Below are 17000 nucleotides of genomic sequence, written 5' to 3'. Positions count from 1 at the left end.
GAAATATAGATCAATGGAACAGGATAGAAAGCCCAGAGTTAAACCCATGCACATATGGTCACCTTATGTTTGATAAAGGAGGCAAAAATATTCAATGGAGAAAAGACAGCCTCTTCAATAAGTGTTGCTGGGAAAACTGGACAGCTACATGTAAAAGAATGAAAGTAGAACACTTCCTATCACCATACATAAAAATAAACTCCAAATGGATTAAAGACCTAAATGTAAGACCAGCCACTATAAAACTCTTAGAGGCGAACATAGGCAGAACACTCTATGAAATAAATCACAGCAGGATTGTTTTTGACCCACCTACTAGAGAAATGGAAATAAAAACAAAAATAAACAAATGTGACCTAATGAAACTTAAAAGCTTTTGCACAGTAAAGGAAACCATAAACAAGACAAAAAGACAACCCTCAGAATGGGAGAAAATATTTGCAAATGAAGCAATGATGAAGGATTAATCTCCAAAGTATACAAGCATCTCATGCAGCTCAATATCAAAAAAATGTACAACCCCATCCAAAAATGGGCAGTAGACCTAAATAGACATTTCTCCAAAGAAGATATACAGATTGCCAACAAACACATGAAAGGATGCTCAACATCACTCATCATTGGAGAAATGCAAATCAAAACTACAATGAGGTATCACCACACAACAGTCAGAATGGCCATCAAAAAATCTACAAACAATAAATGTTGGAGAAGTTGTAGAGAAAAGGGAACCCTCCTGCACTGTTGGTGGGAATGTAAATTGATACAGCCAGTATGGAGAACAGTATGGAGGTTCCTTAAAAAACTAAAAATAGAACTACCCTATGACCCAGCAATCCCACTACTCAGCACATACCCTGAGAAAACCATAATACAAAAGAAGTCATGTACCACAAAGCTCATTGCAGCTCCATTTACAATAGTCAGGACATGGAAGCAACCTAGGTGTCCATCAACAGATGAATGGATAAAGAAGATTTGGCACATATATACAATGGAATATTACTCAGCCATAAAAGAAATGAAATTGAGTTATTTGTAGTGAGGTGGATGGACTTAGAGTCTGTCATACAGAGTGAAGTAAGTCAGAAAGAGAAACACAAGTACTGTATGCTAACACATATGTATGGAATCTAAAAAAAAAAAGTGGTTCTGATGAACCTAGGGGCAGGACAGGAATAAATACGCAGATGTAGAGGATGGACTTGAGGACATGGGGAGGGGGAGGGGGAAGCTGGAACAAAGTGAGAGAGTGGCGTGGACATATATACACTACCAAATGTAAAACAGATAGCTAGTGGGAAGCAGTCACATAGCACAGGGAGATAGGCTCAGTGTTTTGTGACCACCTAGAGGGCTGGGATAGGGAGGGTGGGAGGGAGACGCAAGAGGGAGGGGATATGGATATATATATATATACATTGAGCTGATTCATTTTATTATACAGCAAAAACTAACACAACATTGTAAAGCAATTATACTCCAATAAAGATGTTAAAAATAAATAAATAAATAATGGCAACTAAATCCATATGTTTTTAAAAACCCTTAGGGTCAAATCAAATCAAGGGTACATTTGCAATTTCTTATCCACCCCTTAGTTTTCTGATGTGTAAGAGAAGAATGATAATATCTGTTCTGCCTCTGTAACAGGGTTATTTTGAGTGTCAGATCTGTCTAAATTTGTGTTTGTTTTATTTTAATTTTGAAATGATAAGAGAAAACAAGGTCGAGGAAAGAAGTTGAACAACCCTGGCAAAGCAGGCTGGAGATTCGTAAGGTGACAAGACACCAAGAGGCCAACAGTGCAAGCACCGTGTCTCAACTTTCCTCAGCCTCCATAAAAAGCCGACTTCTCCATAGGCAGATCAGACTAGCCTGCAACCATCTTCAGGAATCATGTGATCCTGAAATAGAAGTAATTGACAAAAAGTAACAGTTCCTTGTCTTGAAACAAGTCTGAGCTAGCTTAATAGATCCAGTTTGACTTTCCTCGTTTGCAACATTATAATTCATCTTTCTCCTTGACTAATGACAATACGAAAAAGTAGCCCACGGACATAATGTACCTACAAATGGGATAAGGTTTCCATGTTTGAAGGTATAAACTCAAAATTCTCAAAAGATAGGTAGATTTCTCTGACACCTTTCCACAAAATATCTCACAGGTAGGATTTGTTGGTGATCCTGCACACGTGTCTCAGTAAGAATATAAAGAAAATTGGGGAAATGCCAGAAAGGGAAAAGCGTAAGGTGACGTCCTGTGTTTTTTACTGTTTCATTTTCAGATTTCACATTTTTCCTTCCATTATGCGGATATACCACTAGAGGGCACCATACAGTTCTGCTTCCACACACCCTGTGGTGTAATGCTGGGTCTGACCTCCAGTTACTTCACTGAAAGCCCCACAGCTTTTGTCTATCTTTAATCAGATCACATAGGGTCAACGTGTCTGCCTGAAGGAAGCTGCAGACCCATCCTTGATCCAAGGTCATTTCTCACTCCTCATGTCATTAGGAGCTATCTAATCCTTTCAAGTGACCAAGGGCAAAGCATCCATTCCTGTCCTGTGGCCTCAGGTTCATGTAGGGGGCTACATATGTCATCCAGTTGCCAGTACCGAGGACCATTTCCTGACTGCCCCTCAGCCTCTGTAGGGTGTTCTGCCAGATGCTGGAACTAGAACAAAGATCACAGGACCTACAGATACAAGAAAAGGGGTCGTGCAGGATAACAAATGAACCAGTGTGTGTAAGTACTGCAGGAGCTTCAAGACTGATGAATGAAGTGATTTTCCAGGAAAGCACGAGGTCTTATGAAGAAAAGGAGGCCAATCAGTCCGGGCTGAAGAAGGTAAGAAATTGGATTTTAGGCTGAGTTTCCTTTTCTCCTTCCTGTCTTATTAGGGACCTCCACACAGGGGGAAACCTGAAGCTAAGGTATGATATAGGGAATATCTATCTATCTATCATCTATCTATCTTTCTATATATATATGTATACATATGTATATATTTATGTGTACATATAGAGAGCAGCTTCTGCTCCCCAGGACTGCCTGAGAGAAGTTACTTTCTTCTGCACTGCAATATTCATTTGTCATTTATTGATTTGACAAGTATTTACTATCAACTGTGCCCCAAACACTCAGTGGTAAATAAGATAGCCACAGGCAGGGCATGCCTGCTTAGAACGTATAGTCCACTGGGGACACAAAAATGACTGCAACACAATATGGTAAGTCCTATAAAAAGGGAGGAAGAGGGTACAGTATGAGTATAGAGCAGGGACCCCTGATGCAGATGTTCGAAGTCAGGGAAGACTTCCTGGAAGAAGAACTATTAAATCGAGATCCTAAGCAGAATAGAAGTAGGTCATGTGAGAAGCGCATAAGCAGGTTTCAGGCAGAAGTAACACAGCACAGAGGAAAAAAGAATCAAACCTGATTTTATTTCTGCATATACAGTTTCCGAGCTTGCTGTTTTCCACTTACCTATTTTATCCCAAGTCTCCATATCAAATATTTTTGAAAACATGATTTTAACAGCTGCCTAACAGTCCCTTGTGAGGATAGTAACTAATTTATTTACTGATTTCCAAAGAGACATAGCATTTTCAAGGCTCATGCTAATTGCTTTCCCCTTAAAAATATAAAGTCATGTGAAATAATCTTTATTGCTCATATTAATATCCAAAAAAACTCCTTTACTTGGCTCTCTGTTGAGAACAATTTCTGCAACCCAGCCTGATATTCCCCCCGCAGCAAATACTGAATTTAAGCCAGTCATTGGTTTGCTAAATATTGGTTACTATGAATTATGTGTAAATTTTGCTGCAATTGTCTTGCATTCATCGGTGGGGCCTTCAGAGGGGCTCCAGGATTCCAGGGCTTTCAGATTTTGCACTGTCCCTCCGAGTGCCACTCCGTGCCCCTCAGCCTCCTCCATGTCTGCATCTCAGCTCCCCATCTATCCCTCAATCTCAGGGAGATTGGGATGTTAACAGATATTTATCTCCACCTTTTCCCCAGTAAATATTTTTCTCAGTGGCTCAGTTTCCTGAAGCTGCAAATATCAGTTTCATAAATATTGTTTTAAAACCATCTTTGGGTAAAAATAGAAGCTATTTAACAAGTTGCTGACTTAGCAAATTGATTTTCTGGGCCAAGCAGGAAAGATTTGCACAGACTCTTAGAGGAAGTGAGGTGTTTGAGGTAGAGTACCCAAACACCTTCTTTTGAGCTGTTTCAGATCTAATTCCACCTTTAAAACTGACCTTTAAAACTGACCTTCCTCGGATGGCCATACTTCACATTTATTGTCTCGTCATCCATTTATGCTTCCTTAGTGAGGTGTGTTTGGAGGGAAACTCACCTCGCTGGTTCTGTGTGGGCCCTAGCTGTTCCATTCAAACTCTATTTTGAATTAAAGATTTCTTGCATCGCATGTATTCTTACATTGCTGTATGACTTGCATGGGTTGGAGAGTTTTTTCAAACCTCAGAGCACTCCAGTGGTAATTCCAGTTCTCCAATACATTTATTTCGTGTAAGAAGTCATTTTCTCCCTGGCCCAAAAGAAACTCCACATTTAAAATGAGAATTTTCCTAGCTCTATTATAGTGACCTCAGCCTGGCTCAGACCCTAGTCTCAAGCCTTCACAGTCTAATTCTTGTTTGTCCAATTGGGTGGCTCCTGACTGCTACTACCTTATCAAGCCCACTGAATTTATGCAAAGTAAATTTAACATGTAGCTGCCAGTTCCCTAAAGTGAAGATTTGACTGAACACTTTAATAATCCCAGTTAAGCAGAAAACCACGTATCTTTATGGATAGACGGTTCACAACTTTGCATCATTTAAAAATGCCACCCGGCCTATCACCCAATGCCTGGAGAAGGTGGGCCTGAAAGATAACAGAGTGCAGGCTGAGGCCACAGACGTCACACCAGTCTTCCTTGGCGGATTTCTTGCACTGACCTTGGCAAGCGAGCTCATGATCTCAGGATGCACGGAAAAATGATCTTTGTGCTACTATTGTCAGGTAAGTGGAATTTTTTTTTCGCAGGGTGCTGTAATATGGGATATAGGATTATACATGCAAAGATAAACTATCCCATTTTAGTCCTATCTGACTTAAACGAATACCTAAATGAGTAGTATCTCAGATCCCAGTCTGGAGGATGGATTCTTATTGGGACTCCGTGAAAGAAATGGCTCCAGGGGGCCCAGTAATTGTGACTGGATCACAGCACAGTTCCAGGATGTGAAGCATGCTTCAATCCTATGCCTAGCCAGAATTAAAAGACTTTTACCAAATACACTGAGAAACATCTCTGTGTGAAGGAATGTGTTGCTTTACCGGCGTTTTCACAAGTTTAACTTCTAAGTTAGAAAGTCATTCGTGAAGGTGATAGTGGATATACAGTCTTCAGTTTTCAAAAAAGTCTTCCAAAAAGTTATGATTTCATCCTTCTCCTGACAAAAATGTACAAGCCGCAAGCATGAACCCTGAATCCATGGGGGAGTTATTTCTCACATTGTGGTCCATTACTGAGGTGTAAGGTGGAAAAAACAAAACAAGAAAGAACTCTTATTGGCTAAGGGGTTATGTGGTTTGGGGAGAGATCGAAATCCATTCATTAAAAAAAGAAATAACATAGGCATATTATGAAGTGGTATCAAATTATCATTACTTTTGGCCTCTTCCCGAGAGTGTTAATGGTTAACGTCTTCTCAAATGGAGTGTTTATGTGTCAGAAATACTGGTGCCCGGCACATAGATAAGGAGCAGGCAATGACTTGAAATGTGTTTAGCCCCTCAAACGTGGTTGTAACTCGAGTTACAGCAAGCATCAAGGATCTACCGGGCGCTCTAGGAGATGGGGAAGGGATCCAGCATTTTCTAAGATACATCAGGGGATAGAGTAGTGTCATGGTTAAAGCACGGGCATGAAAGACAGAACTAGGTTCAAACCTGGCTTCATATCTGAAAGCTGGGGAAATTAAGCAACTTACTTACCCTCTCCTGGCCTCAGCATCCATGTCTGTAAAATGCAGACAATGTTGGTACCTGCCTCCTAGTAAGCGCCTAAGGACTAAACAAACTAATTACTGTAATGTCCTTACTCCAGTGCCTGGCACATAGTAAAGTAGTAAATAAGTATTTAGCTACGATGATAGTCATAAACTAGGAAACAAACCTGGGTATGGGATGGGGATTTCTGAGAAGTGATGGAGAATGGGAAAATTCCAGGAAAACAGAAGATTAACAAAGTTGCTCTAATTTTTTTAAGTGGCAAGGAATGAAAACATTTAGCTTGAAGAAAAGAAAACATGTGGAAGGAATGTGGCAGAATATTTAAATATATTCAGACATTTGTAGAGCTCTTACACAGAAGAGACAAGAGGTATTCATTGCGTGGTTCCAGAGGGCAAAGTGGGGTTACTCAATCGAATTAGACACATTACCCATTTGGGGGAGGGGCGGGGAAGAATATGTGGAAAGGATTCCTGGAAAAGAAAGAAATTCATTTTACCAGTGCTCAAGCCGGTAGTGCAGTAAGGCCTTAAATGAGGCTTCAGGAGGTCAGCAAGTTCAAGTGACTCCAAAGGCTGCCTTGGTCTCCAGGGCCAAGGCTGTCATCATCTTTGCATCTTCTGGAATCCTCCAAAGCAGGGATCCCCAACCAGACTGTTAGGAACCAGACTGTACAGCAGGAGGTGAGTGGCAGGCGAGGGAGCGAAGCTTCATCTGTATTTATAGCCGCTCCCCATGGCTCGCATTACCGCCTGAACCATCCCCCCCAACCCCCATCCCCTGGTACATGGAAAAATGGTCTTCCACGAAACCGGTCCCTGGTGCCAAAAAGGTTGGGGACTGCTACTCCAAAGAAACTCTCTTGATGTGACGACTTTATAGAATAATAGAAAGACACTGGAAAAAATTTCCCCCTCTTATTCATTAGTTGAAGAGGAGAATGTGAAAAGTGTGAGGAAATGGGGAAAAAAACTTATTTGCTTCTCCAGTAATCTTAAGGGTAAAGTCAAAACTTCTAAGAGTATCAGATGTCATCCTCCCAACAGAGAGTAAGTTTTTTTGAAATTATTTTATTCCCAGTCCCTGAATTCATTCACTCATTTGTTCGTTCAGTAATTATGTGTCAGATGACAAACACCGAGGCCACAGCAGGGAGATAAATGAGCTCCCAGAGTTGGAGTTCAGGGCGGGTGGGGGCAGATGGGGAGGGGGATACAGACATTCAGCAGAACAAGTAAATTATTAAAAGAAGAAAAGACAGTGAAAAATAGCACACAGAGAATTAAACCAGGGAAGGTAATGAACACAGTGCAGAAGGCTGATGTAGAGAAGAGGAGCAGGAAATATTTCTCTGAGTTCGTGACATTTCTGATGAGAACTGAACAATGAGAAGAGGCCAACCTTGCAAAATCTGGGGAAGGGCACCGGAGGTGGAGGGGACATGAAGGGCGAAAGCTCTAAGGCAGGAGAAGACATAGTGTGTTCAAGGAAAAGCCAAAGCTTTGATTTGAAAATCGGGTCCTGATGCTAAGAAGCCTTTGGAGAGAGCTCTGTGTCCCTGGACCATGACTAGCCATGTGCACCTTACCACACACGCCTGCAGACACACCATTAGAATGACTAAGCAAAGAAACAAGGCTTCTCCTTTTTCTTCAGTGATCCAAGAGGAGACCCTTTCTCTCCACTTAATTGTTATGGGAATGAGTTCTGAACTGGGTTTCAGGGACAACAGCACTCTAAATTTCTTAAAAGTCAAACCTGTGCTTCCTTTATGCATCCTCCACACTGCTAGGCACATAGTAGGCACTCAATTAATAATAGTTGCAGAAATGACAAGTGACCAGAATTTTGCTGCAGGTTAGTTTAACTGTGGAGAATCAATTGACCCCCATGGTTCCTCAGTTTTCTCCTGCCTCTTAAATAAAACACAGACTAGATGGCATCTAAAATCCCTTTCATCTCTAAACTTCAGTGATACCTCAAAGGTCAGCCTGAGATGATCTGTTAGGCTAGCTACCAAATCTATAAATCTCTAGTTTGATGTGAAATTTTTAGAAAGAAATGAACACTCTCACTATGAACTCCTGGAGAAGGATTTCTAAGAGGGGGAAGAAGAGACAGTATCTCAAAATTGACTTACACTGATTTTAAGTTGGGAAGTTGAATTTAACATTCTTGTAATGAATTTCTTTTTACTTTGGTCTCTAGAGGATGACCGAAAACATCTATGAACCTATTGGGGAAGCACATTTTAAATAATTTTCTCAAATGTCTTTATAGGTTATATTTTTACTAAAGCTGTCGCCACAACTACTCCAGAAATAGGTGTTACAACATCAGGTAAGTTACCAACAAAAGCAGACGGGCAATAGATTTCCAGCCATTATTATCATATCTATATATTTAATAAGTACCTTTCTGTGTAGTTTCTGTGATAAATGAACTAAATTAAAACTAAAGCAACAATACTGAAAAGAAATATTCCAGGGTTATCTCTGGGTGTTGGGATTGGAGGTCATTTTTTTCTGCTTTTTCATACTTTCTAAATTCTCTGTGAAAAGAATCACCAAATATAATTAGGAAAAGTTTTTAAAAACTTTTTAAATTAAACTGAACACACACAATCTTTGCTTTCTAAGATGTCTCTATCATTAAGCAATGCTGACAAACATTAACAGAGGAAAACCTAGACACCAGCATATTCATTTCATTGTGCTTATTACTACTGAAATAAACTTGGTTGTGATGTATACTGAAATTGATTTCACGGATCTGACAGACAAAAGAGCAAGAATTGACAGTAAACGTATGAGATAACCCATGGTTACTATTTTCCCATTTTCTGTTTTTTTTTAAATTGAAATATAGTTGATTTACAGTATTATATTAGTTTCAAGTGTGCAACATAGTGATTCAATATTTTTATAGATTATACTCCATTTAAATCTATTATAAAATATTGACTATATTCCCTGTGCTGTACAATATATTCTTGTAGCTTATTTATTTTATACATAGTAGTTTGTACCTCTTAATCCCCTACCTCTATTTTGCCCCTACCCCATTCCCTCTCCCCACTGGTAACCACTAGTTTGTTCTCTATATCTGTGACTCTGTTTCCCTTTTGTTATAGTCATTCATTTGTTTTATTTTTTAGATTCCACATTATAAGTGATAACATATAATATTTGTCCTTCTCTGATTTATTTCACAAGTATAATACCTTTTAGGTCCATCCTTGTTGTTGCAAATGGCAGAGTTTCATTCTTTTTTATGACTGAGTAATATTCCTGTGTGTGTGTGTGTGTGTGTGTGTGTCTGTGTGTGTGTGTGTGTCTGTGTGTGTGTGTACTGCATCTTCTTTACCCATTCATCTCTTGATGGACACTTAGGTTGCCTCCATATCTTGGCTATTGTAAATAGTGCTGCTATGAACATTGGAGTTCATATATTTTTTGAAATTAGTGTTTTCATTTTCTTTCTATATATACCCAGGAGTGGAATTGCTGGATCATACGGTGGTTCTAGTTTTAGTTTTTGGAGGAATCTCTGTACTATTTTCCATAATGGCTGCACCAATTTACATTCCCACCAGCAGTGTACAAGTGTTCCTTTTTCTCCACATCCTTGCCAACATTTTGTTATTTGTAGATTTTTTGATGATAGCCATTCTGACAGGTGTGAGGTGATATTTCATTGTGGTTTTGATTTGCATTTCTCTGATGTTTAGCAATGTTGAGCATGTTTTCATGTGCCTGTTGTCCATATGTATGTCTTCTTTGGAAAAGGTCCATTTTCTGTTTTTTACAGGGCTTGTTTCTGTTATGATACAATAACTCATCTCCAAGCCCCCAGCTGCCACACTTTATTAGCTAAGAGTATCTGGAAAGTGGCAGCATATAGAACCTTAGGATGCTTTATTCACTGAGACTCCTACCACATCTTGGGAGTCAGGCAGTGTTCTGACCCATGTCTGTTTCAGTAAAGTGAATGACTCCAAAAAAACTGCAAGCCCCAAGTCACAAAACATTGTACATTCTTCCTTCAGTCCCCAAGCACCATACCAACCCCCAGTATAAAATGCAGGAGGAGAGTTCTGGCTTCAGCTTGTCTACAGCCTTATCTCCCTTGATATTTTACATCTTTCCCCTTTTAAATGGTCTGGGCACCCTTGCTGAAAATCAATTATCACAGATATATGAGTTTATTTCTAGACTCTCGATTCTATTCCATTGATCCTTAGAGCAGTGCCACACTGTTTTGATTACTGTTGCTTTGTAGTAAGTTTTGAAATTGTGAAACGTAAGTCATCCATCTTTGTACTTTTTCAAGATGATTTTGGCTATTTGGGGTCCCTAGCAATTCCATATGAATTTTAAGATCAGTTTTTCTGTTTTTATAAACATTTATATAAATATATATGTATCTATTTAACTCATTTATCTTAGTCAATAACTCCATATGATAGACAATTATTATCCCCATTTCATAAATTATGAAACAAAGGTACAGAGTGATTAAATCAGCTGCCCAAGGTCTCAGCCAGTAGTTAGTGAAATTAGTTTGAACCCAGGCATTCAGGCTCTAGAGTCTGTGCATTTAATCCATATATGATATTGCCTTATTTGTCATACACATTAATGTTCCGAGCTTGGCCCTTCCTTACTCTTGCGGCATTGTCACTCAGTGTCCTGCTCGTGCTTTCACTAAAATGAAGCCTATAGTGAAGGCTGGTAGTCTGTCTTCTCCTTTTGGTGCAGCTAATGAGCCCTAATTTTATGACTATGATGTTAACCTTCTGCTCCTTTTTATCTGGACTAGATAACTTTTTATCTAGGGCTCTCCCTTTGATATCGCCACTTATTTCTCTGTCATGATGATATTTAAAAATTGAAAGGAAAGGAAATAAACCCAAAGCACAAAATGTGAACATAGTGCATCTGTTGAAGGCAACTGGGAAGATGGATCGCGGCAGTGACATTGCGTCTTACCAGGAGAAACACGGCACAAATTTGCCTCTTGGTACCCTCCCTGTTCTGTCAGGTACAGATCTCAAAATATCTTGTCAAGCAATTCAGCAATGTACCATTTTAATGGTACAGCACACACAGAAACTCTAACTGCTTTTATAGACCTTATATAAGCCGGATAAGGCTGTTGGAGTATGAAGCTAACTGGCCAATAGCTTGTGGGTGCCTTAAGTGGATTTCAATTGTGACAAGGGCTATTGACTCCCTTAGCCCCTCTGGAGGCCAGGTATTCAGATAGGGTATAGCCAGGTGTATCTATCAACAAGACATATTCAAGGACGATTAACACATCGTGAATGTACATTGCAACTCATTGTACACAGAGACAAACACATAAACATATATATGTATGAAACAAACTTTCACAAAATCGTAACTGTCCTTACAGTGTGTGATGTACTTTCACGTACTCTTCTATTTTATACAATTTAATTTTTTAATGCCAGTGACAACTGAGTAAACTGATTTCATGGCCCCTTATAGCAGGAATTCACTATCTTGACTACATGTTGGAATCATTTGAGGGACTCTAAAAAGTATTGATGACTGAGTTCCACATCCAGAGATTCCAAATACACTAATGCCAGGGCCAACAAACTATAGCCCATGAGCCAAATCCAACCCACCACCTGCTTTTGTATAGCCTGAAAATTAAGAATGATTTTTACATTCTTAAGTGCTTAAAAAACCAAAAGAATATTTTGTGACATGTGGATATTATATGAAATTTAACTCTGAGTGTCCATAAATAATTACTGGAACACAGCTGTACTCACTCATTTATACATTGGCTAATATATTGTCAGTGGCTGCTTTTGCCCTGTAACAACAGAATTATAGAGCTGTAACAGAGACTGACCTGCAAAGCCTAAAATCTTTTTTCTTTACCCCTTTAGAGAAAAACTCTTACACTAAGGGATCCCAACCTAAAATTTAAAAACTCAGTTTTAGGCTGAGGATTCTCCAGCTGAGTGCCTGTGGAGTTCCTTGGGGAAGCTCCCAGGTGGCTGTGGACATGGGGTATGAGGCTCCAGGCCTGGAACCCAGGTTTCCACCAGAGCCATTCCACTTTGTCTGTTTCACACACTGAGGAACTTACCCTTGGGAAGTGCATTACAGTGAAATCAAATGTCGGGGAGATGGGGTTTCCTAAGACAAAACCCCAAGAAATACCATCATTTAATATGGAAAAGTGTGAATGGTATTCTTTCTCAAGCAAATCAGGCTAATATCCAATCATTTTATGAATCTGTGCAACACCAGGTAAGGGTGACATAAGAACCTTTGAAAATGTAAGAAAAGATCTTAAAGATTAAGAAAATGAAGTTTCTACATGTTTATCTAGACTGGGACAATGGTTCTTGCTGCAGGCAACATTAGACTCCAATGTCTGGGTACCACAGATGATTCTAACATGCAGTCAAGAGTGAGTATGCTGATCTAATCTCCACTGTTCCTATTCATGGTTGTCCAGCCAGTGACAGGAAGTCTCGGTGGTGTGAGAACTTTGGGGTAAAGTTTTCATTTTTAATTAGAATTTTTCTCATCCAGTCTAACTTCCTTTAACCCCTAACCTAATACGTATAGGGAGTTTAGCTACAGAAATGCCAATATCTTAAAGCTGACACCTCTAAAGTATGTGAAATCTCCTTTAGTTCTGAGGATTTATGATAAGCAAAGAGTAACTGGACTGGAAGATGCTTCACTGGAAAAAGTGAGATTTCGGTTAACAAATTGTTACCAACCAGAAACATCTGGCCTTCCGTAACCTGGATCTGACACTACAGGTCACTCTGTCACTGTATGTTAGAGGAATAACCCTCCTACCCTCAGCTTCTGCACAGGTGAATTATTATTTTTGCATCTTTTCAGTTAGCCCTGATTTGCTGCAAGGGAAGGCTTGCTTGAGAGTTAGTTGCCTAATTTGGTGAGAATTTCATCTTCTCTTAATGAAATTTATTTGGTGTCCTCATTCTTTATATTTTGCATAGATTATGGTAGACCTTGGCAGACAGTTCTGCAGTCAAGGAGATGGGAATTCAAACTCCAGCTCCACCATCTATCAGCTGCGTGATCTTAGGCAAATTAGGCGATGTTTCTGATCTTTGTTTTTCTCCTCTACACATGATGGTTAATATATAATAATATGCTCTCAGCTAATTGTTTTGAAGAGAAAATGCCTATTATGTAGTAAATATACGTGTTGATTATGAATATTACCATCTCAGACATATGAATGTCTATGATTTTGGAATAATGAAGCACCTTAAAGGACATCTGTTCCTTCACTCTCATATTAGAAACGAGACACTGAGGCCCAAAAAAGTTCAGTGACTTACTCAGATCCCCAACCAATTAGTGGCAAAGCCAGGACCAGAATCCTGATCTCCTTTTGCCCTGGGACGATGAACAGAAATATCCCTTGCTTTCTATCTATCCAGGCTGAAGAATGCACAATGGCTGGGATTACGGGCTGGTTTTTCTCTCTCTTATTCGCTGGCTCAGTAATAGTTTGGAGCAATGAGGGTGACTAGAAGCTGGGCAGGACAGAACCAGGCTATAAAGTTCAGGGTTCCATGAGGGAAACCACTGTCCTCCTAAGCCATAGCAGCTCCAAGGCAGACTCAGGGAGGAGCTGTTCTCTACCAAGTTAAGGAAGGCAGAGGTGCAACCCATTGGCTGCTGGGAACTGCCAAAGCAAGCCACTCTGCAGGTGAGCAGAAACTGGGTCATTGCGTTTGACATCTGGCCCACTAATTGCACCAGTGGATATGCTGTGTCCTTCTTTAAGAGCTATTAACCAGAGAGTGCACAAAATTTTGAGGGCTATTCAAAACACTAAGCTCAAATGTTATCCCATCAACAACTTTATCCTTTAGAAAGTTCAATTTTTCTAAACTGTAACTGGCTACTTTGGCTTACTAAAACCTTTCCAAAAAAGAGAAATGAATAACAAGAGACAAGAGGGACATCTAACTATATTATCACAAGTTGACCCAAAATGAGTTTGTCAATCCTTTGGTTCAAGGGCAAAACTGAGTATTTCTTTTAAAATATTGCTTCGTGGCAACAGCCTTCTCCAAACATCTTTTGGAATAGGCAAGAGCTCTGTTTGTACGTTCGTTCTGTAGAAAACAAAGAAGCCTGGCAGAAGGACATTGAGTTGGAAGCCAGCAGATGTGAGTTTTTTGCCCAGTTTTACCACAAATGAGCTGGGCAGAACTTCCACAAATACATTATCTATCAGTTTTCATGGTCATCACAATGCCAGAAAACTGTAGCACTTAGGAAATTTCCTTTTCTGACTTGGAAACTATTGAAAGCATTTCATAGGGGGGGTGTATCCTTATAAGAGTTGGCTTTTGTGAGATAAGACTTCTATCAACTGCAAGTCAGGAGGGAACCAAACTAAAACCAACAGCTGCGTAAAATGACTTTATCACATCCTGACAGGAGCTCGGCAGCTGAAGTTTGGGCAGAGAGCAAAACTGTAGGGTGTTTGTCCAACGTTGCATTTTACCTTCTTTCTGATGACATTCCATGTAAGCAAGGTCAGCTGTTTGGGGGAGCTGTGTGGTTTAGTGGCTGGAACCCAGAGCAGAGTGCCGGGAGACAGGACCTCCGTTCCCAACTATGTCCCTAACCCCCAAGTCACCCCACCTCCTCCACACACTGGGAACAGTGTCAGGGGCCCTGTCATGTCCCTCCTGCAACACCCAGACACGGTTTTCATGACCAACCGTGAGGTCAGAGCAGTGAGGATAAGACACAAAAGGGGTGAATGTTCTGGAACAATTCCGACGTCAGGCAAATATGAGATGACACCACCGTGCAAATTTGGAATGTTTAATATTCTGGGTGGTATATTCATTCATTCACTCCTTCCTTCCCAAATCTAAAATGAAGTGATTCAGTTCCAGTCCCTAATACGTACTTTGTGCAAAGTACCAAAGCAAACGCCATCTCACTTCTTGGAGAATGAAAAAAGCGTTTTTAACTAGGAGATGGAGGCCCTGCTAAACCTACCCTTCTATTCCATTTTGCGCTAATTCGCCACTTGAACATTAAACTCTTGTAGGTCTGAGAGGTTTGCCAACCTTGGCCTGCCAGCTGCCCCCGAGCCTCCACATAAATGCACCTTGTACTCTTTCTTTCTCCACATTTTAGCCCACGTTATTTCTTTACCTTAATTCCTCCTCCTCCACATTTCTACCGAATACTCCACCCATCCTTCAAGCTTCAGCCAGTGATTCATTGCAAGTAGGCACGGGGCAAGAACTTCAGAGTAAGTTTTGAGAGCCCAGTGCAGCTAAGGAAATGAGCAGTGATGGCCCAAGACCCATCTGCTCCTGGGTGGCCAGATGCTGGAATGTCTTCAATGATACCACAAGGTAAATATGCTTCTCTTGGGGAGAAAGGGGGAATTTTTCAGGTATAGTCTGGATGTGTTCCTGCAACAGAAGTAAAGGGATTAAGGAAAAGACTCTCAGGTCAGTATTGCTAGAGCAGAAAACAGTTTTTCTTAGTGGCTATAGCAAGGGGACACTGAGAACTAAGAGATATAATGGAAGTAGTATAATATATTGGTGTGAAAAAATCATCAAGATGAAGACTACATGATTATTATAACAATTCTGGCCCTTAGGATGTCTGGGAATCTCAAGGACTTTAGTTGCCTTTTTTTTGTGTGTACAATGCACCCCAATGTTCACCAGCTAATATGCTAAAACATCAAAAATCTTGCTGACAAGATCTCAACCAGGCAGAGATCTGGAAAGTGGGAATATTATGGGAAAGCAGCAGAATTTGTTCTCCGTTTTGTTCCTTACCGGCTGTGTTAAACTGAGCTAATCATTTAATTTTCAAATTTCTTTTCTATAAAGTAAGGAAGTTGGATTAAATAATCCAAAAGTCTTTGTAAGGTAAAATGTAAAAGTACATTCTGAATTAATTAGGACAATATTGAAATTGACCTTTATTCAGCGAACAAGGCAGACAGATTGAAAGCTGATTTAGCAACAGAAACGGAGGGACCTAGAGCACAAGAGGAAAAGAAGCAGGAGAGAAACCCTTCCTGTAATCCACCCTTTAAGAGGTTCAGGCAAACCGTGTCTGTTGCTTAATGGCTACACATTTCCTTGGAATCTTTCTACCTAGTTGGCCCAACTGAAGACTATGTTGTAAAAAGCCCTGTTTAAAATCTGCTTTTCATAGAAAGTTTGCAACTTCGCATGACTAAATATAGCCCCGCTTGCCTATTAGCCAATTAGGGCCTTAGGAACCTGGGAGAGTAAAATAAATGTGAGCTCTATTGCTATCGATGTAGCACTAGAACATTCTTGGTGGTTGTTGGAGATATGTTTTGTGGGATTTGGGGTTCCTTCTCTTGAATTGTGAAAGGAGCTCAAGCATCTGAGGATGTATCAAGAGATATTTCTTTTGTTTCTCCTAAGTGACATTTTCCAATTAGGGGCTGGTTTATTTAATTTGAGGTGATGGATAAAATTCTTTAAATTGTTCCATATGAATCTATATTAGAATAAAATTTAATTAAAAGTTTGTCTGTATGATCAGAGCCCGTGTTCTTTCAAGCTGACACTGATTGTGAACTCTGGACTTTGAGGTCTCTGAGCCCTTCTCATACCACTAACCAAGCATGGGTATTCGTATCAAAACACTTATAAGGTTATCTCTTTTTTTCAGAAAACGGAAGAATAACTATGACAAAGGTCATTTCACAGATCAGCTACAGAAATTAGATTGTTAAGCCAATGATGTTAAAAAACATTTTTTATCAAGTTCTTCTTAGGTCATTTATTTACTGACTGCAAGTTAGTATTTATTTATTTACTGTGCTGGTGGTTTTAGGTGATGTTAGTAAGAAATTGTATCAGAGAAACTAAACCTGGAGAATTAAAGCAGGTATTTCTAAG

The sequence above is a fragment of the Phocoena phocoena genome, chromosome 5, assembly GCF_963924675.1.
Source record: "Phocoena phocoena chromosome 5, mPhoPho1.1, whole genome shotgun sequence".
Taxonomy (NCBI): Eukaryota; Metazoa; Chordata; class Mammalia; order Artiodactyla; family Phocoenidae; genus Phocoena; species Phocoena phocoena.
This window is presented reverse-complemented; position numbering follows the sequence as displayed.